We start from the raw sequence: 23,127 nt of genomic DNA, 5'->3' as shown, positions 1-23,127 counted from the left end.
TATATTATAATTTTAACTATTTTTTATTTGTATTTAATTGTTTAATTATTATTTTTTGTTAATTTTAATTAATTTTATTTGTTTAAAAAAAACAAAGTCAAACGACTAACATTTTGTACCCACTTTATTTGGCAGGGCGGGCCGACCCGTGCCGCTTATGGTGCGGGCCTAGGTGAGGCGAGCAGGTTGGGGCAGGCCCGTCCGCATTGCCACCCTTAATATATACTATCTAGTAATTTTTTTATATATTAAATAATTATAATCATATAATAACATTAAAATCAGAAAACATATTAAATCTCTTACAGTATAACTATTTAAAATATCATTTTAATATAATTTTTTTAATATCATAAAAAAAATTTGTATAAAAATTTTCCGGGTTTGGCGAATTTTTTTAATTTGACAGGCTTTAAATCCTAGTCCGACTTACCTTTTTTAGCGAGTTCTACGGGTCGGTCTGACGAATTCGACTCATTTTGCCACCCCTATTTTATATATATATATATATATATATATATATATATATTAAGAAGATTATCACATATTTTACTATATAAAGGTAGAAACTTTTTGTTCTAAAAAGTATAAATTAAATATATACAAAAAATATAAGTTTTTTTATTCATTAAGATTAATTATTATGCAAAATAATTTTTTTATAATATTAAAATGATATTTTATACAATATAAAAATATAAAATAATTAAAATTTATTTTATATTACTTGACAAATAATTAGATTATTATATTTAAAGTTTATTAACTAATTACTTTGTTAAATATATTATTATATCATATAATTTTTTATCAAAATATTTGTAATAGTAAAATTTATTTAAAAAGTTATATATAATACATGAAAATATTAACTTTTTTATTTAAGTATGTATTTAAAATTATATTATTTATTCTATTTTTTAAAAAAATTGAAAAAATAAAAAAGTTAATATTTTTATGTATTATATATAATATTTTAAATAAATTATATTTTTAAAATATTTTTATAAAAAATTACATTATATAATAATATGTTTAATAAACGTAGTTAGTTAATAAAATTTAAATATAATAATCTAATTATTTGTCAAGTAATATAAAATAAAATTTTAATTATTTTATATTTTTTTTTAGCCAAAGATAGGAGACTCGAACCCGCAACTTTTTAATTGAGTATGGGGAGACTATGCCATTTGAGCTACAACTCATTGGCTTTATATTTTTATATTAGTTATAGTTTAAAATATTATTTTAATATAATTTTTTAATATTATAAAAAAATTTTGCATAATAATTAATTTTAATAAATAAAAAATACTCATATATTTTTTATTTAATTATTTAAGAATAAAAGATTCTGTTGCCGTTTAAAATATTGTGTATTAAAATATTGCCATTTAAAGCATTTATTTATATATTAGGATATTCTATATTTATTAGAGTCCATCAATGGTCTTCTTTTATATTAGCCTTTAATTTTCATCTAATAAGATCTAATGGCTTATATAAATGTTACTCATTCAATAAGCATATAATTATCGAGCTTGTTCTAGACATACCCATAACTAATAAGTAATAAGCGTATTGGCGCGTATGATGAAAATTTCATAATTAGTTATCGATATTTTTTTTTTGTCACGCTATTCTTCAATTCCACACGCGGGTTAATGTTTGGTGCTATTATTTTGATAAAAAAAAATTTTAATAAAAATAGATTTTTTTTTTATTTTGTAGTTTGTTTAGTAAATTTTTAGTAATAAAAGTAAAAGTATTAGAATAATAAAAAATATATCTTTTTTGAGAGGCTACATTTTATATTATTTTTAAAAATATTTTTTTTTTAAAAAGTATTTTGTAATCATTGATAGACAAAAATATTCTTACTAAAATTTTAAAAAGACATCTTTTACTCTCTTTTTTCCTGGATAAATGTATTATACATTCAATATCTCCTTCATGCCTTAAACTTCAGAACCAAGTTTCAATTCAAATCGCAACTGGTTCTCTTTATGCTATCTTTTTTATCTATTGTGTGTTTTCAATATATATCTGAAAAACAAATAAAGTAATAAAAGAGAAAATATGTCAATGAAACAAAAATTTTGTGATAGAACTTGCATTACATTGTTTGGAGAACCTTTCATCATAGTTTTTCAAATGTCAGGTTGCATTGCTATGCTTTAGTTTATCACTTTCAAGACATATGATATTTGATATTAAAGCATTAATTTTTATGATAGAAACAATGTGTTGGTGCTGATAGACTGAAACTTTTAGCTACAAAAATCCCCTGCCAAACCATATATTGTGCAACAGTATGCAATAAACAATTAACATCAAATAATGGAAAGCAAGTGTTTTGGTCTTTGGTGTTACCTTAGCTACTCAAAGGAAACTTATAGAATCTACTTTTAAGAAGTTGGGATAATAACAACACTTACGAACTCAAATATATGAAAAGTCAATTAATTAATTCATACAAAATTAACGCAACTTTTATTTTCTTTTGCTATAATTATACGTGATATCTTTTATTTTTGTTTTTACTTTTATAGATGGAATTATATTTTATACAGTATTGACCTTGGCTTGATGTTTGAGATTTTTTAGGATTCTGTATCTAATATTTTGAGAACATTATTATGTAATATTTTGTTGAATTCACTATTGCAAGAATCATGTAATATTTTGAGATAAAATCTTTAATGATTTAATATAAAATATAATCATATACAAATATAAAAAAAATATACTAGTATCAAAATATAAAAAAGTAAAAAATCTGAAATGATTCACAAATAAAAACATAACATATTCATTTAGCTTTTGTGAAATATATATATATAAAGGTTGAAAGTTAAAATATTATTGTTTTTCTATACACTCAACAACAAATCATCAGGTTCTTTTTTTTTATCCTTTCTTCTTCATATTGTTATTATTATAAGCTTCCTATTATTGTAAGTTATTGTTATTTGCTTTCTTTTATTTCTTTTACCATTTTTTTTCATATTGTTATTATTATTTGCTTTCTTTTCATATTGTCTCTGTCTTCATATTACTTGACGTTATTATTATTTGTTTTTTTAATTTTTTTTTATCATTTTGTCATTATTATTAATTTATTTGTGATTTTTATTTGATTTTTTTATCATAGTATTTTATTTTATTTAGTGTGTTATTATATTCACGGTTATTATTTATATTACAATTTATTTTATTAACGTTATACATTATAAAATTTGATATAATTTATAATTTATATAGTATGGCTCCAAAACTAAATCCAAAAAGAGGTTCTAATCAAGTGAATATTGAAAACGAAGATGCAACAAATGAAGGAGAAGTAAAAACTGTAAAAGTAAAATGGGATGATTGGAATACTGAAATATTTTTGACTATCTGTGTGGAAGAGATACGAGATGGTAATAGGCCTAATAAACATTTCAGCAAAATTGGTTGGAAAAATCTACAAAAAAAAGTTTAGAGAGAGAACAGGACTCCCATATGTGCATAGACAACTAAAAAATAGATGAGATGTTTTTAAATCTTATTTTCAATTATGGGCTAAATTAGTTGGACAAGAGACTGGTCTTAGTTGGGATCATGAGAAAAAAAACATTGTTAGCTTCTAAATCTTGGTGGACTGATAAAATTAAGGTATGTTAATTTTGCATTATAGAATAATACAATAAGTTAATTTTATCTTTAAAATTTATTAGATATCTTTTATATTTATTCTTTTACATATTTTAAACAGATTAATTCAGAGAGTGGAGGTGACATGAATTATACAAATAAATTTATTGAAGAAGACATTGCTAATTATACCGTTGTTCAAAGTCCTATTAGAGAGAAAAGAAGGAAGACTTCTAACAAAAAAGTTGAGAAACGAGCTGGAATAGCATCTAGATTACAGATCTCACTTGATCGTATTTTGGTTGGTGTGGAGTCAAAAGCTACAACTAAGGGAGATGATCCTTACTCCATAAAAAATTGCATCAAGTTGCTACGCAAATTTCCTGGCCTAAAACCATATAGTCCACAGTTCTATTTGGGAATTAGATTAATGGCTAAGCCACAATATAGAGAAACTTTCATTGTATTGAGTGATGATCCCAATCAACAACTTGGATGGTTAGAATCTTTTAAATTAGATGACATGAACAGTCTCTAAACTTTATTTTTATTTTTTTTCTGCATGAATTCTTATTATCGTTATTGTTGAACTTTAATTTAGTGATAATGTTATAATTTGTGTTTTGATTTTATATTTTGAAATTTTATTTAATAATGACATTATGAATAGTATTTTTTGCTTTGTTATCTTATTTTTCATGTTAATTTAAATTATAGAGGATGAGTGATTACGAAACAGATAATGATACTGAATATGAAGAACATGAAAAAGATTACAAATTAGCTGCTATATTAGCTATTTGTGGAGTTGTCAATTATTACTTGCGATATGTCCTCAAATAAGAGAAAAGGACTTTAAAATTACCAGGATATCAATGGCTATTAGAATTAAAGGAAGGAAATGAAATGCGATTTTTTGAACAATTTAGAATGAGAAGATCAGTGTTTAACCGTTTATGCAATGATTTGGTTCTCAATTATGGCTTGAAATCCACACGAGGTGTGAGCGGAGAAGACATTGTAGCAATATTTTTATACATGCTTGGGCAAGGAGCTTCTTATAGAATGTTAGAGGAGCGATTTCAGCATTCAGTTGAAACTATATTTCATCAATTTCACCATGTTCTATCATGTGTGAAGAAATTGGCAAAAAATATTATTAGACCTATTGATCCTAGTTTTGGAGACACACCTAAATATATTATGGATAATGATAGATATTGACCATATTTCAAAGATTGTATTGGAGTTATAGATGGTACGCATATAGCCATTCATGTTCACCAAAATGAGCAACTGCGATTTATTAGTAGAAAAGGAAATACTACAACAAATATAATGGTTGTGAGTGATTTTAATACGTGTTTTACATTTATATGGGCTGGTTGGGAAGGTTCTGCACATGATACAATAATTTTTATGGAGGCTCTTCGAACAAAAAAGCTAAATTTTCCACATCCACCAGAAGGTTAGTTATGTCATTTAAGTTTATTTCAAGGTTACATTTATTTTCATGATAATATGTGGCTTGATTTTTGTATATTTTTTAATGTATTTCAGGTAAATATTACTTAGTTGATGCTAGTTATTCAACTTTTAAGGGATTCTTAGGACCTTATCGTCATACAAGGTATCATATTCCACAATTTAGACTAGCACCAAATTTTAGATCAAACAATGAAAAGTTCAACTATTGTCATTCAAGTTTAAGGATAGTAATTGAAAGGACTTTTGGAGTATGCAAAGCAAGATGAAAAATACTACAAAACATGCCATTAAGAGCCAAATTTGAAACCTAGCGTAGTGTCATTGTTCTATGTTTCACTCTTCATAATTTTATAAGAATGATGGATTTTGATGACATAAGTATTTTGCAAAAGTTTGAAGATATTGTTTCGTTACAAGCCAATGAAGATGACGGTACTACTGTAAGAAATGGATCAACAAATTCTGAAATTAATGAATGGGAAGAATCAATACAAGAAGATGTTCGGACAATGAAAGAAATAAGAGACAATATAAGAGATCAATTATCGGATCAAATAAATTAGTATAAATAATTATTTTTCTTTTATTATTATTAATAAACTCTTTTATGATTGAATATCCTTTTAAGTAATTTTATTATTATAAAAGTACTTTTGTATTTTTGTATCCAAACAATAACATCTTTTAAATAAGTACTTTTAATTAAAGTATCCAAACATAAAATCACTTTTACTTTTGTAAAAGATCTTTTTTTAAAATGGTGCCCAAACAAACCCAATATGTAAGTTATTGCATGTACAAAGTAAAATTTAAATTTTAACACTTACTTCAGCAGCGAATAAATTAACTCATCGATTAATCCAAATTGATTATTAGTTAGTTAGTTTAAATTTTAATTTTTTAAATTATGTTATTTATCTTAAATGTAGATTCTAAATTTAAATTTTAATATTAATTAATATTAACTAACTAAAAGTTATTTTTTATACTTTTCGCAGTTTAAATTTTAATTATATTAATTTTCTTTTGGAAGTGAGATGGGTAATAATATATCTAATATTGTAATTTTTAGTATTTTTAAAACTATAGAAGGAGTCAAAATAGAGGTCCGAAGTATCCCAAATTTTTTTATTTTTTAAAATAGAAATTAGGGGATTCAATTTTTATACTTCAAATCATATTTTGGTACCACATTTGATATTAATAGCACAGCAGATTATAATTAAAAAAAAATACGATTGTAAATTCAATATCAAAAATAGAAATATTAATAAATTAGGATTTTTTGTTAATTTATTATATTTTTTGAGTATTAATGATAATAATTTTCTATCATAGAATATGAATTTTAAATATTAATTTTTATGTTGTCTTTATTTATATTGATAAATAAAAGATAGAGCAAAATGCACAATTAAACCAAATGGAAGACAAAATTACATGATTCTACCAAATTAAAAAATGTTATCTGAATCACCCAAACCATCTTCTTAAGTAATTCGAATGAGCCACATTCGAATTAGAAAAACTAACAGTAATTCGAATTAGATCAATTCGAATTAGTAGTGATGTTTGTAATTTGAATTTGACCAATTCGAATTATGCATGGATGTGGTCTTAGGGTAGTTCGAATAAGATTTATTCGAATTATACATGCATACAGTGTTAGGATAGTTCAGGGGCGGAGTTAGATGAAAGATTAAAGGGGGGCCAAAAATATTTATATAATAAAATAAGACTAAAATAAAATTTTAAGAGTGGGCTAAACTGAAATTTACATATAATTTACATGTAAAAAATTAAAATTAGGGGACCATTGCCCTCCTTGGCTACAATGTAGCTATGCCCCTGGGGTAGTTTGAATCCGAATGAGATAATTTAAATAAATTTATTAAAAAATTAATAATTTAAAAATTAAAAAATATATATTTTATTCCATATATTAAAAAAAAGCTAACAAAATATTTAATTACGAGACATTTTCAAAATATTTATGAGCTATCAAGAATGGGGAAGAGTATTATATGGAATTCAAATTGATAGCTCATAAATATTTTGAAGAGGACTAGTAATTAAATATTTTGTTAGCTTTACTTTGAATGCATGTAATAAAATATTTTTTTTTATTTTTAAATTATTAATTTTTTTAATAAATTTATTTAAATTATGTCACTCGCATTCAAACTACCCTAACACTATATGCATGTATAATTCGAATCAATCTTATTCGAACTACCCTAAGACCACATCTATGCATAATTCGAATTGGTCAAATTCGAATTACAAACATCACTACTAATTCGAATTGATCTAATTCGAATTACTGTTGATTTTTCTAATTCGAATGTGGCTCATTCGAATTACATAAGAAGATGGTTTTAGGTGATTCAGGTAACGTTTTTAAATTTGGTAGAATCATGTAATTTTGTCCTCCATTTGGTTTAATTGTGCATTTTGCCCTATCTTTTATTCATCAATATAAATAAAGACGACATAAAAATTAATATTTAAAATTCATATTCTATGATAGAAGATTATTATCATTAATACTCAAATTATTCATATTTTGTCCCTCAACTCAGACTACTCAGAAGTCAGAACAAAGGTGTAGGAGTCTGCAACTTAGTTTGGTTGCTTCGTTTTTTTTTTCCTTCTTCATTATTTGTTCTTCGATTTAGAATTCTGCTATTCAGATTGGTTTCTTCGTTTTTTTTTCGTTCTTCATTCTTTGTTTGTTGGTTTAAGATTCTAGTAGTGCTACTCAGATTTAATTGTTAAATGAGTATCTTTGCTCACCATGTTTCTAAAAATTGGACCGAACCAGCTGGTCTGACTGGTTCAACCTTGAGTCAACAGCATAAACAGTTTGATTTGCTAGGCAAAACCACTATCCAAAAATCAGAATCAAACCGCTGAACCGGCCAAAACTGGTCGAACCAGATTGTGACCTAGCCGGTTCTCATGAAACGATGTCGTTTCACTTTAAACAAAAAAAAAGGGAAAGAAAGCACGCGTGAAGGAAAGTCTCTTCTCCCAAGTCCCAACCCCTTCTCCAATTCTACCATCTCCTTCCTCCTCTCCAGAGAAATGGAAACCCTAGCTTTACCGCCGCAAGCCGCAAGTCACAAGGAGTGAGCCACCGCCGTCGTCCGTCGTAGACATGGGCACGTGTGAAAGCATAGAAGCCTCTCCTTCCAACCTTAGAGCCCCTTCTTCAGTTTTCTTATCTCCTTCCTTCTCCCCAAACAAAAATGGAAACCCTAGCCTCATCGCCGCAAGGAGCAAGCCACCGCCGCCGTCCGTCGCAGTCAGGGTCTTCTCTCTTCGTTCCGTCAGGGTTCTCCAAGAACAACACCTGTTGGCTCTCAATCTTCGTTCTCTATCGTTGACGTTGTCTGCTCGCAGTCGTCCTCCGAAGGTCAGTGCTCGCTGCTAGTGCTTGTTCCTCATTTGCTCAGCCACGCTTCTGCGCCATCCGTCGTCCTGCTCGTGGCCTGGTCTCGGTCTCCGTTTCCGTCGTGCTTCTGCTCAGACTGCTCAGAACAAGGTAATGGCTTCATTTTTTTTAAATTTTCGTTCTCTGTTCTTTATTCTTTACTCAGAACATTGAATTATTTTGGGATTCTGTTAATGCTACTCAAATTGAAATTTGAATCTAGCTGTATTATACTCTGTTTTCTTGTTTTGGATTGAATCATTGAATGATTAGTTGATTTAATTCACTGGTTAATCTTTGTTAAAATTGTTATGATTCAGTTGATTCAGTTCACTGGTTAACCTTGTTAATTTTCAATAAAATTGTGCTATTGTCTGTTTTTTTGTGTTTTCTTACTCAATTGTGCTTAGATTGTGACTGTATTGACGACCTAATTGTGCTTAGATTGAATGATTAATTCATTATTGATTAGCTATGGTTGTTTTGCTGTGTTTCTGTTTTGTGTTTTGTGATTTTTATATATAGTGATGTGGTACAGAATTTATAACCCACAAACTAACCGGCAAGTGCACCGAGTCGTACCAAGTAATACCTCAGGTGAGTGAGGGTCGATCCCACAAGGATTGATGGATTAAGTAACAATGGTTAAGTGATTTACTTAGTTAGACAAGCAGAAAATAGTGTTTGAGAGTTCAAAGAGCATTAAACAGTAACTCAGAATATCAGAAGACAGGCAAGTAAATAAGTTGAGAATAATATATGGAGAAAACAGTTAAGGCTTCAAAGTTATCTATTTTCCGGATTGAATTTTCTTATTAATTTATTTTAATCATGTAAGATTTAATTCCTGGCAAACTATATATGACTAAACCCTAATTCCTTGGACCTTTTTAGTCTCCTCTAAAATTCATCAATCGCCAATTCCTTGGTCAATTAATTCCAATTAGAGGGTGAAGTTCAATTCTAGTTATATGCCACAGAAATCCTAATTACCTAAATATAAGAGGATTATATGTCACGTATCCCGTTAAATCCAAATAAATTAGAAATTTAGGAGAATATGTTTTCAAGATGTTGTTCAAGTAAAGAGCTTTTCCAAGTTATACAAGAACTCAATTAGAAAGAGAGTCATACTTCCGTTCCAACCAATTTCATAAAATAAAGAACAAAAACAATTCTTGAAATATAAATCAATACATGAATTAAAATAGAAAAAAACAAGAAACAGAATCAATCCATACAATAGACAGAGCTCCTAACCTTAACAGTGGAGGTTTAGTTGCTCATGGAAAGGAGTGAAAACTAGGATTCTGGTAAACTGTAAATTTCGAATGAGGTGGAATGGAATTCTCCCCAGAAGAGAAGTTTCTTTTCTCTTTTATATCTAATCCTAATTAATTTAAAATCTAATTTCTAAAATTAAAATAATATATTTTCCTATTTAAAAAAAATAAAATTTAAATTTAAATCAGAATTAATTAAATAATCCGCGCCTTGTAATGTGAAGACTACTTGGCTTCACTAGGATCCACGCCTAACTTCATGCTGTTCACCACACAAGGCGCAAGGCGCCTAACTTGAACTGAAGAGCACGCCTTACTTGCTAGATTCATGGGTGGACCACGCCTAACTTGATCTTGCCCTTCAATGCTGCGCCTTACTTGGATTGAGGGGTGGAAGCTGCGCCTTACTTGGTTCAAGGTGCCTTCTTTGCTGCGCCTTACTTGTACCCTCCCGAGAGTACAAGCTTCCATGGCGCCTAACTTGGTTTCCTTTGTGCCTAAATCGCCATGAGTCGCCATAACTTGCGTGTTGTTGTTGTGTCTTGCGCCTAACTTGAGATTTCTCAAGTTAGGCGTAGCCTTGGCAGAGTTGATGGAAAAAAAGTATGAACTATTATATATCGTTGGAAAGCTCTGGAAGTTAGCTTTCCAACGCCACTAAAATCACGTCCATTGGATTTCTGTAACTTGAGTTATTCAAGTTTGAGTGCAGAGAGTTCAGGGTTGACAGCATCATTCGCCTTCTTCTCTTTTTCTGCGAAAACTCCATCAAATCCAAACATATGCTACCTAAAATAAACAGAATTATACAAGACTCAAAGTAGCATCCATAGTGGCTAAAAGATAATTAATTCTTGATTAAACTCAACAAATTAAATGCAAATTCACTAGGAAAAGATAAGAAAGATTCTCACGCATCACAACACCAAACTTGAATTGTTGCTTGTCCTCAAGCAACCAAAATAAGTGCATAATTAAGATGTGAATTTGCATGAGAAGTGAGAGTTTAGTCATGCTCAAGTCTATTCTTAAAATGGGATTTATTCATTGTAACTTTGAACAGTTTTGGCATCTCACTCTCCTTTGAATCAGAAGAATGTCAGTGTCATTCGGAATTAGAATCTGGATCATATTATGAATTATCTGATATTTATACTCCAATTTAATCCTTGAACACAGCAAAATTTACTTGAATTCTCTTTTCTTTGGTGCCTTGCACCTTGAACCTAGCCGTGACTTTAAATGTTTTGTCTCAAGGGTTACTTGACACAAAAACACCACAAGCACTTAATTGGGGAACTCTCTTTAAGTTTGGATTTTTCCTTCAGTTACTCCCAGACAGTGGTGCTCAAAACCTTGGACATACTCTACTAAATGCATTTGGTCTCGACTCTAAATATTCTATCTCAAGGATTACTTGACACAAGAACACCACAAGCATATGACTAAGGAAACAACTCTTTGAGCTTTTAATCATGTTTGACCTCCTTAGTCATTGATGTTCAGAGCCTTGGACCTTGCTTTTATTTTTCTTTTGCTGTTTCTTTTGTTTCAAGGATTAAGCTTTCACTAATTTCAGAGAAGTCATAATAGTTCTCTAAATGCTTGTTCCTTATACATCAACATCATTTGATTCAAATTCAAATATGCACTGTTCATATCATGCATTCAAAATCACCAATAATACCACCACATTTAAGTAAATAAAACTACTCTTAAATATAAACTCAATTTCTCATGCAATACATCACTTCTTTTTCTTTTGAATTCAAGCTTAGTAAGCAATGCATGAGGAAAAAAAAATTTTTAACCAAAACAAAATGACAAAATGAAACTAAATCTAAGAACTGAAGGTACTAAAGATCATGCAGGTAATCAAAGCAACAAAAAACAGAAGACAACAAAATAAGAACGAAAGAGAAACAGAATGAAAGGAACTCAACCACCTCAGTTATGCTGGTGGCCATCTCATTCCTCCATGAAGAACATTCATCTCCCTTTGGTGCTATTAAAATAAACAGAAAAGGCCAAAAGCGAAGCGACAATACCAAACTTAAAAGTTTGCTTGTCCTCAAGCAAAGAAAATCTGAAAACAGGGTGTCAAAAATTCTTCTTAATTGCTCCTGTTCCTGTTCTAATAATTCTGTATGACCAAAACACATGTAAAACAAGAAAAATTCTTTAAAAAAATAGATAAAGTAATTTAGAACAAAAACTAAAATAACTATAATGTTAAAATCAAAATAACTATAAAATTAAAACCAAAGCAACTGCAAAACCAAGGATACTAGTAGTTGGGTTGCTTCCCAACAAGCGCTTCTTTAATGTCACTAGCTTGACACTTGATTGTTGAATTTTCTTTCTCTTCTTCCGGTTGGTTAAAAGAAATGACTCCAAGGGGGGAAAGGTGAAGATTAGTTCCCCCTGATATAAATTCCTCCTAACAAGCTTTCTTTTATTGTGATAGCTTGATTCACCTTGCTTGTTGGTGTAGAGGTTGGATTGTTTTTTTTCTGACTTTCTCTTTTCAATGGATATTTTCTTCTGTTTCTTGGTCACAATCCCCTTTTTAGTGCTTTCCTTGGTTGCCTTCACTTCATTGATTTCAAATTTTGGGTGTTGTGTGATGATTAGAGTGTCCTTCAACAAGAACTTCTTGAATTGGTGGTTTAATAAACTCACCCTCTATGCCACTCTCTGCTTCATTGGAGTGTAGATTTTCATAATTGTTTTCATCCCTTACAACCTCCTTTGTTTGTGCATCTTCCTTCTTTGGTGGTGCATCTTCCTCCTTTATTTTTGCATCTTCCTCTTCTTCCATGTGTGAGGGTGAAAAGTTCTCTAATTTATTGGAGTATGAACTCCTTTGATTGATTTTCTCACTTTCTTCTATAGGATCTTGCATTATATCTCTTGGGAAGAAATTTGCTTGTTCCTCTTCCTGGGACTTGATAATCAACTGCACATATTTCTTTACATTTTTGACACTCATCTTTATATCATGTATGAATTCTTTCATGAGAAGCTCAAGATCTGATGGTTCTTGATATGAATAAAGAGATGGTGGCTCTTGATATGAATAAGAAGGAGATGATGATTCTTGATAAGAGTAAAAAGAGGATGGTTCTTGGTATGAATAGGAAGATGGTGGCTCTTGATAGTTGGAACATGGAGCACTGAAGTTTCTTTGGTTTTGACTTTGCCAACCAAAATTCAGGTAGTTCCCCCATCCACAATAATGAGAATCACTCATTGGGTGTGAGTAGTAACCCATGTGATCTCTCTCCATTATTTTTTCTTAGCATAAAACACCAAAAAGAATTAAATGCACCATGTGGTAAATAGGAAAGTAAAGAAGAAAGAACAGATTTTTTTTTGAAAAGAAATAAAATAAAGAATAATAAAAATAAAAGAAGAATTCAAAAATAAATAAAAAGAGGTCAACTAAAAATTCAAAAATTAAACAAAGAAAAATACTAGTATTTTAAAAAAAATATTTTTAAAAGAAAACTTACTACGGAAACACCAAACTTAATTTCAGAAATTAAAAAAAATATTAGTACTAATTTATTTATTTATTTATTTATTTTGTATTTTTTTATTTAAAACTAACTAATAAAAGAAAAGAAACAGAAAACGAAACAGGGAGGGGGTATTAACGAAAAAGGAAATAAATAAAGAAAGAAAAAGAATAAAGAAAAAATAAAAATTAATAATACTAGAAAAACAATTAATAAAAAAATTATCTAATCTATGCAATCAAATAACGAATAGTTGTTAGTCACAATCAATCCCCGGCAACGGCGCCAAAAATTTGGTGCGGAATTTATAACCCACAAACTAACCGGCAAGTGCACCGGGTCGTACCAAGTAATACCTCAGGTGAGTGAGGGTCGATCTCACGAGGATTGATGGATTAAGCAAAAATGGTTAAGTGATTTACTTAGTTAGACAAGTAGAAAATGGTGTTTGAGAGTTCAAAGAGCACTAAACAGTAACTCAGAATATCAGAAGACAGGCAAGTAAATAAGTTGAGAATAATATATGGAGAAAACAGTTAAGGCTTCAAAGTTATCTATTTTTCGGATTGACTTTTCTTATTAATTTATTTTAATCATGTAAGATTTAATTCCTGACAAACTATATATGACTAAACCCTAATTCCTTAGACCTTTTTAGTCTCCTCTAAAATTCATCAATCGCCAATTCCTTGGTCAATTAATTCTAATTAGAGGGTAAAGTTCAATTCTAGTTATATGCCACAGAAATCCTAATTACCCAAATATAAGAGGATTATATGTCACGTATCCCGTTAAATCTAGATAAATTAGAAATTTAGGAGAATATATTTTCAAGCTGTTGTTCAAGTAAAGAGCTTTTCCAAGTTATACAAGAACTCAATTAGAAAGAGGGTCATACTTCCGTTCCACCCAATTTCATAAAATAAAGAACGAAAACAATGCTTGAAATATAAATCAGTACATGAATTAAAATAGAAAAAAAAAGAAACAGAATCAATCCATACAATAAACAAAGTTCCTAACCTTAACAGTGGAGGTTTAGTTGCTCATGGAAAGGAGTGAAAACTAGGATTCTGGTAAACTGTAAATTTCGAATGAGGTGGAATGGAATTCTCCCTAGAAGAGAAGTTTCTTTTCTCTTTTATATCTAATCCTAATTAATTTAAAATCTAATTTCTAAAATTAAAATAATATCTTTTTCTATTTAAAAAAATAAAATTTAAATTTAAATCAGAATTAATTAAGTAATCCGCACCTTGTAACATGGGGACCAACTTGACTTCACCAGGATCCACGCCTAACTTCATGCTGTTCACCACACAAGGCGCAAGGCGCCTAACTTGAACTGAAGAGCACGCCTTACTTGCTAGATTCATGGGTGGACCATGCCTAACTTGATCTTGCCCTTCAATGCTGCGCCTTACTTGGATTGAGAGGTGGAAGTTGCGCCTTACTTGTACCCTCCCGAGAGTACAAGCTTCCATGGCGCCTAACTTGGTTTCCTTTGCGCCTAACTCACCATGAGTCGCCATAACTTGTGTGTTGTTGTTGTGTCTTGCGCCTAACTTGAGATTTCTCAAGTTAGGCGCAGCCTTGACAGAGTTGATGGAAGAGAAGTATGAACTATTATATATCGTTGGAAAGCTCTGGAAGTTAGCTTTCCAATGCCACTGAAATCACGTCCATTGGATCTCTGTAGCTCGAGTTATTTAAGTTTGAGTGCAGAGAGTTCAGGGTTGACAGCATCATTCGCCTTCTTCTCTTTTTCTGTGGATACTCCATCAAATCCAGCCAAATGCTATCTAAAATAAACAGAATTGCACAATATTCAAAGTAGCATCCATAGTGGCTAAAAGATAATTAATTCTTGATTAAACTCAATAAATTAAATGCAAATTCACTAGGAAAAGATAGAAAAGATGCTCACACATCATGATGTGCTGTCTTGTTTTTTTTTTTAAAGTTAATTATATATTCATTTATATTTGTAAAATGAATATACAAAAGATAAGGGTCCTATCTGGACAGCCAATGAAATGAAAACGTTACCCATTAACCCATTACACTATTAACCCATTACAAGTATCAAAACATGACAACCTGAATCTATCTACCGTAGCCAGTACCTTTCATTTCTCTTCCCAAATTCTTCAAGGAGTTCCATGGCAGATGAATAGAGCACATCAATAGAGGAGTCCTTGGCTTCAAAGATTTTAAGGTTCCGTGCTATCCAGTTCTTCCAAGCGAGAATTGCAGCAAGAGCAGTGTTTGTCTTCCAATTAAGTCTTCTCTTCAGCGCCTCTATCGGCTTCATCCAACGCCTCCAGAAATCTTCAGAGCTATTGAAGGTGAGGAAATTTTCAAATTCAGCTTTTCGCCAAATTTCTCTTGCAAGCTTACAGTCCAATATGCAATGATTTACTATTTTCCCTAATTCTTGGCACATCGGACAGCAAGGTTCTAAGAACCGGACCGATTATCGAACCGTTTAAGTCACTGGTTTACTGGTTTATCGGTTCAACCGATCTAATCGTGGTTCAACTGAAAAAATTGTTATAGAATAAAATAATAAATAAATTATAAATATATATCCTAAAATATAATTATAGCTTTTGGTGAAGATTTTTCTACCTATCTGGTTCAGTCAACAAACACCAAACTAATAAGATGTAAAACTAATTTCATTCAAAATTGGCTTCTTCTAAACTAACATCAAGTACCAAATCCTGCAACAACCTTTCTGGAGAGAAGGAACGAGCAAAGGTTACACTACAAAAACAGAGAGTATCGAAGAGTAGTAAAGGAGCAAAAAGACAAGACAATGAAGAAAAAGATAGTGATCAAACTCAAAAAACATCAAAACACAGATTTGAGATCATGAGAAACAGTTCTTCTAGAGGTGGTAATCTCACTGTACATGTTACTTCCTGAAGAATATTGCCTCGTCATCTTCAATCTTGAGCCATTTCATTAAAGCATATTGCAGAATACTGATTGAAGTAGCAGTAGCATGTTTAGACAGTATTATGCAGAATGTATATTGAAATAGCAACTGCATATTAGTATTCAGGATATTTAATTGACGGTATAGTTGAGGTAGTTTAATGAGGGTTACTAATTTTAGTGGTAGCTACACACTTATATAGGCAACAATAGAATGACAGAACAACTATCCTATATAAAAATCACAACAATTCCAGCACACTTGCAGCAGATTCAAAGATCTCAAGCTCTGCAACTATTCTGAACTAACAATTTTTTCAGCTGAACATATATACTGAAGAAGAGTAAACCAACATAGCTGCAATATCTCCAAGATAAAATGATACTGACCACACAGTTGTAAGAACAATTTCTTTTTGGGTATTGCAATAATCAATTAATAATCATCCTAATCGATAATCAATTAATTTAGCAGAACAATCATCCTAATCAATAATCAATTAATCATTCAATTTAAGCACAATTAAGTCACAAAACACAAAACAACAACACATCACTATATATAAGAATTACAAAAAACAAAACAGCAACACATCAAAACATCCATAGCTAATCAATAATCAATTAATCATTCAATCTAAGCACAAGTTTAAGTCAGTCATAATCTAAGCACAATCGAGTCACGACACAAAACAAAAGACAGCACACAATTTTAATGAAGATTAAAAATATTAACTAGTGAACTAAATCAACTGAATCAGCACAATTTTAACAAATATTAACCAGCAAAATAAATCAACTAATCATTTAATGATTTAATCCAAAACAAGAAAACAAAATATAATACAGCTAGATTCAAATTTCAATCTAGTAGCATTAGCAGAATCCAAAAAAAAACAATGTTTTGAGTAAAGAATGAAGAACAGAGAACGAAAATTAAAAAAATGAAGCCTTTGCCTTCGTTCTGAGCGGTGTGAGCCGAGGGCAGAAGCGCCGCAAAGACGGAGACTAGGCGACGAGCAGGACGAGCAGAAGAGATCGAAGACTGTGAGCAGTGAGCACTAACCTTTGAAGGACGATTGTGAGCAGACAACGTCGACAGTAGAGAACGAAGACTGAGAGCCAACAGGGGTTCTTCTTTGGAGGACGCCAACGGAATGAAGAGACGATCCCCTGACTGCGACAGACGGTGACGAGGCTAGGGTTTCCGTTTTTGTTTGGGGAGAAGGAAGGAGATAAAAGAAACCAAAGAAGGAGCTCTAGGGTTAGGAGGCGAGGCTTCTGTGCTTCACACCTGCCTTTGACTGCAACAGACTGCGATGGTGGCTCACTTCTTGTAGCTTGCAACGGTGAGGCTAGGGTTTCCGTTTCTTTGGAGAGGAGGGAGATGGAAGAATTGAAGAAAGAGTTGGTTGTGGCTTGACTGCTGGCTTCACGCGTGCTTCTGTTTGGTTTTTACGCGAAACGACATTGTTTGATGAGAATCGGCCGGGTCCCAATCCGGCTCGATCAATCGATTTTCGGCCGGTTCAGTAGTTTAAATCCGGTTTTCAAATGAACGGTTTTGCATGGCAAATCGGACTATTTTATCTGACGGTTTACAGTTAAACCGGTCAGACCGGCCAGTCTGGTCCGGTTTTCAAAACATTGTCAGACAGACATCCTCGACCGTCAGCAACCTATTGTGTAATCGGTGTCGGACAGGTAGACCACCGTGGAGAGCTTTCCAGAGGAAGACTTTGACCTTTGGTGGACACCGCAGTTCCCACAAGCTATTCCAAACTCTCTTCTCTCTGCACACTTCCGGGAGCTGCTGGATTGGAAGGTGAGAAAATCTGAAAGCAGTACGATACCCAGAAGCCACCGAATAGTGTCCATTTCGTTCCCACTTCCAGGTAATGCTATCTTCCCCATCTTCTGAAATAGATATTTGTAGGATCTCAGTAGCAATATCGGTTCTGAATATGGTTTTGACTAATTCTTCTTGTCACTGTCTGGAGTTGTTGGTGAGTTGGTTTATCCATACCATGTTTGGATTGTGATTGTTTTGCTGGTAGTCTGAAATAGGATTAAACTTTCTTAGTCATGGGTCTTCAAATATCCTATTCTGATTACCTCTTCCCACCTTCCATTCGATTCCTTCCTCTAGAATTCTCCTTCCGTCTCGTAGACTTCTCAAGGCCCATGATGGCTGCTGACCTGTTGGGGCTTGTAGAAAAGAGGAATATTTGAAATATCTGCTTTTGTAGATTTTGCTTATTAGGGACTCAGGTTTGGTAAGAATCCTCCAGTTTTGCTTGGCTAGCATAGCTAAATTGAACGCTTTAAGATCCTTAAAACCTAGTCCCCCATACTTCTTCTCTCTATAAATTATATCCCATCTCACCCACTGTAGCCTCCTTTCTGAGCCTCTCTAACCCACCAGAAACTCAGAATCTTCTTTTATATTTCCTCAAGCAATGAATCAGGGAGCTTAAAGCAGCTCAATGTATAGATAGACACGGCAGTAGCTACCGCCTTCACCGAAACTTCTCTGCCACTAACGGATAGGAGAGATCTCTTCCATGTTTGCAGCTTCCTTTCCACCTTTTCTTTAATGAAATTGAAAGTCTGCCTCTTAGATCTTTGTACAACTGCTAGTATTATTTTGTCTGCCCACATGTGAAATTTGTAGAGATTCAGCTAGGGCATCTCTAATCTATGTTGGGGTATTTTTGCTAAAGAATACCAAAGACTTTAAGAAGTTAATAAGTTGCCCACTAATTTGTGTTTTGTGATTTTTATATATAGTGATGTGTTGTCTTATTCATTTAATTTGAGAAAGTATTTTGTATTAGTGACTAATATATTATCTTTTTTGCATCATTAGTTATGTCTAAGAATTGATATTTGATTTTTATTAATATGTTTGTAAAGACATGTATTTTAATTTTTAATTTTAATTTATTTTTATAATTTTATATTTTTATTTAATTATGATCAGTTAACTAAGATCAGTATCAATTTTATATTTTTATTTAATGAAAATTATACTCATTATCCTGGAGATTTTATTGGATTTGCAAGACACTACAAAATTCATGGTCAATTTTCGATAAATTATTTTTCTATATTTATTATTTTAGTTTTAATTTAACTATAATATTTTGATATTTTATAATAATAAATATTTAGATATTTATATTTTTTAAATTATATATTAAGTATTATTTTATTTTTTATATTATTTTTTCTAACAGTGTGGGATAAGGCTACGGTGTGTTTCAACATGCTAAAAGCTTCCTGGAAAATATTGAAGATGTGTACCCAGGGTTTTTATGCGCGGTACATAACAATTTTGAGGATAAGAAAATGGTTAAAAAATTTGGATATGAAAGTAGAATGAGTATTATACTTTAATGTGGTAATTTTTGGTATTTTTTAAAATTATGGGAGTACACATTCGATTTGTGTTTAAAAATTTTCAAAAGCTTGGAGTACATAAATCGGACCCACCGATTTGTGTTGAAAAATTAAAAAAAATTGGAGTACACAAATCGGACTGAATCAGTATCAATTTTATATTTTTATTTAATGGAAGTTATATTCATTATCCTCGAGATTTTATTAGATTTGCAAGACACTACAAAATTCATGGTCAATTTTTGGTAAATTATTTTTCTATGTTTATTATTTTAGTTTTAATTTAACTATAATATTTTGATATTTTACAATAATAAATATTTAGATATTTATATTTTTTAAATTATATACTAAGTATTATTTTATTTTTTTATATTATTTTTTCTAACAGTATGGGATAAAACTATGGTGTTTCAACATGCTAAAAGCTTCCTGGAAAACATTGAAGATGTGTACCCACGATTTTTATGCGCGTACATGGCAATTTTGAGGATAAGAAAATTGTTAAAAAATTTGGATATGAAAGTAGAATGAGTGTTATACTTTAATGTGATAATTTTTTTATGTTTTTTAAAATTATGGGAGTACACAAATCGAACCCTCCAATTTATGTTTAAAATTTTTTAAAAGTTTGGAGTACACAAATCGAACCCACCGATTTATGTTGAAAAAATTAAAAAAAATTTGGAGTACACAAATCGGACTGAATCAGTATCAATTTTATATTTTTATTTAATGGAAGTTATACTCATTATCCTCGACATTTTATTGGATTTGCAAGACACTACAAAATTCATGGTCAATTTCCGGTAAATTATTTTTTTATGTTTATTATTTTAGTTTTAATTTAACTATAATATTTTGATATTTTACAATAATAAATATTTAGATATTTATATTTTTTAAATTATATACTAAGTATTATTTTATTTTTTTATATTATTTTTTCTAACTGAGATAAGGCTATGGTGTTTCAACATGCTAAAAGCTTCCTGGAAAACATTGAAGATGTGTACCCTGGGTTTTTATGCGCGGTACATAGCAATTTTGAGGATAAGAAAATGGCTAAAAAGGTTGGATATGAAAGTAGAATGAGTGTTATACTTGTGGTAATTTTTGGTATTTTTTAAAATTATGAGAATATACAAATCGAACCCTCCGATTTGTGTTTAAAATTTTTTAAAAGTTTGGAGTACACAAATCGAACCCTCCGATTTGTGTTGAAAAATTAAAAAAAATTGGAGTACACAAATCAGACGGTTCGAGTACAAAAGTCGGACGGTCCGATTTGTGTACCTAAAAATCGAACGGTCCGATTTATACTCCGTACATTAAATCATCCCACATTTTAAAAAAATATCACGGTAGATCACAATTTAAAAAAAAGCATTATTAATCCAATATTAAAAATAAAAAGTGTAAGAAAATTCATATATTTGATACGCCCTAAGGTTTATTTCTGGTAACATTGTCATTTTTCTTCCTTCTATAAAAAAATTTTGCTAACTAGCTATCTTTGGCAGATTGTCTAACCTCAAAGTGGTGGATCAAACAGAGGAGGCTTCAGTATAGTATCCTCAAGTGCCAAAAGCAACATTTGTTTGGATGGACTCTTCAATATGGACCCTTCAGTATAGTGTTGACTTAACATTTATTTTGCATTGACGATCTTCTATGTTTTTACATCTTAGGTAGCGTTTGTTTTTAGAGACACGACAGAACATGATACTGAGACAAAGATAATAGGACGGAGATATTAAAAATTATGTTTTGTGTATTGTGTTTGGATACGATGGATAGGACACTAATGTAACATGTTTGGATACACATGGACAAGATTAAAATATTATATAAAATGACTAAAATAGCCATGTGATTCCAAATTTTCTAGTATAAACTAATTTAATAAAAAATGAGAGTACGTAGGAGTACAGATAATGGGAACTTGAAAAAAATATTTGAAACAGTAAAAAATTTTAATAAAAAATTATATAATAGTATTTATATTAAAATAAAATTTATAAATATAATTATTTTCTTTTTAAATTTATTATTAATATGTAGAAATATATATGGTTAATATTAACAAAAAAAATCTCAGTTTAATTAATAAAAAAATTTGTTTAGGTTAATAAGCCAAATTAATTTTAAATACAAAATCAGTTTTAAAAAAAGAATCCAACGAAAAAAAATTAATTTTTACACATAAAAATCTATTTTTATTTAGAAAACTAATTTTTTTATCTAAAATTTTATTTTTCTTTTTAAAAAATTGATTTTTCTTTAAATTATATAAAATCAATTATAACTTATAAATTATTTTTTAGCATTTTTAAATATCAATTTTACCTTTATAATATTTATCTTTCAAAAGTCTCAAGACTAATTATTTTTATTATTATTTTTATTACAAATCAAATAATATAATATGAGGTTAAAATAATGTTGAAGTAAGAATGATAAAAAAAAAAGAATTATCCAGTCCAGTAAAAATTTCTATAAAAAGGTGAAAGTACTTGAGAAAAAAAGAGAAAGAAGGAGAATGTAGAGATAGAAAAAGAGTATGGAGAAAAAAAGTACATTCTGAGAACGAGCGCAAAATAGGAAAAATAAGAAGGGGGTAACAGTGGAATAATAAAAAATAGCACTATGGACAAAAAAAATTCATAAAAACAGTCCGTGTCCCTCTTCTAAATCCCGTGTCCATCATTGTCCTTCGTAAAAAAGGGGACACAAAAGTATAAAAAACTGTCCCGAAGACAATATGTTTAGTGTCCATGTATTTGCTTCCAAACGCTTTTTAAAGATGTACTGTCCATGTCTCTGTGTCCTGTCTCCGAAAACAAACGCTACCTTAGAGATGTGTGCAATTCAAACTGGATAATTTTGGGCAGGTACATCTCTACATCATCTTGGAACTATCATATGTAATGCAAAATGAACATAATATTAAACCACTCTTCCACCTTAGCCCATGACAACAATAAAGACGTCTCACGGCCCACAAATTCAGCCCAACAGAATACACAAATTAAATTATAATTTAGTCTTTATCTTATCTTATAGTTATCTTTATCTTTATCTCTATCTTATCTGTATCTACTTTTATCTTTCATAGGCCAATACTCTATATATACTTAGTTTTACCTTCATAGTTTACAATTCAATCAATCAACAATCAATAAAATTTTCTTCATCTTTTTCTTTCACAATTCTTTTATTTTCCTATTCTTTCACAATTTTATTATGGTATCAGAGCTCCTCTTGAGCTCTGCTGACATCCATGGATCAAGGAGAAAGGGCACACCAGCAACTTCATCCGGAGCCTCTTTTGGATCTTTCGTCAGCCCAACACTTTTCTTTCATGGCACTTCCTTCCAATGAAGAAGCTCGTCCTTCAAACCAGCTTGAGCTT

This window comes from Arachis hypogaea, chromosome 12, assembly GCF_003086295.3.
Source record: "Arachis hypogaea cultivar Tifrunner chromosome 12, arahy.Tifrunner.gnm2.J5K5, whole genome shotgun sequence".
Classification (NCBI taxonomy): Eukaryota; Viridiplantae; Streptophyta; class Magnoliopsida; order Fabales; family Fabaceae; genus Arachis; species Arachis hypogaea.
This window is presented reverse-complemented; position numbering follows the sequence as displayed.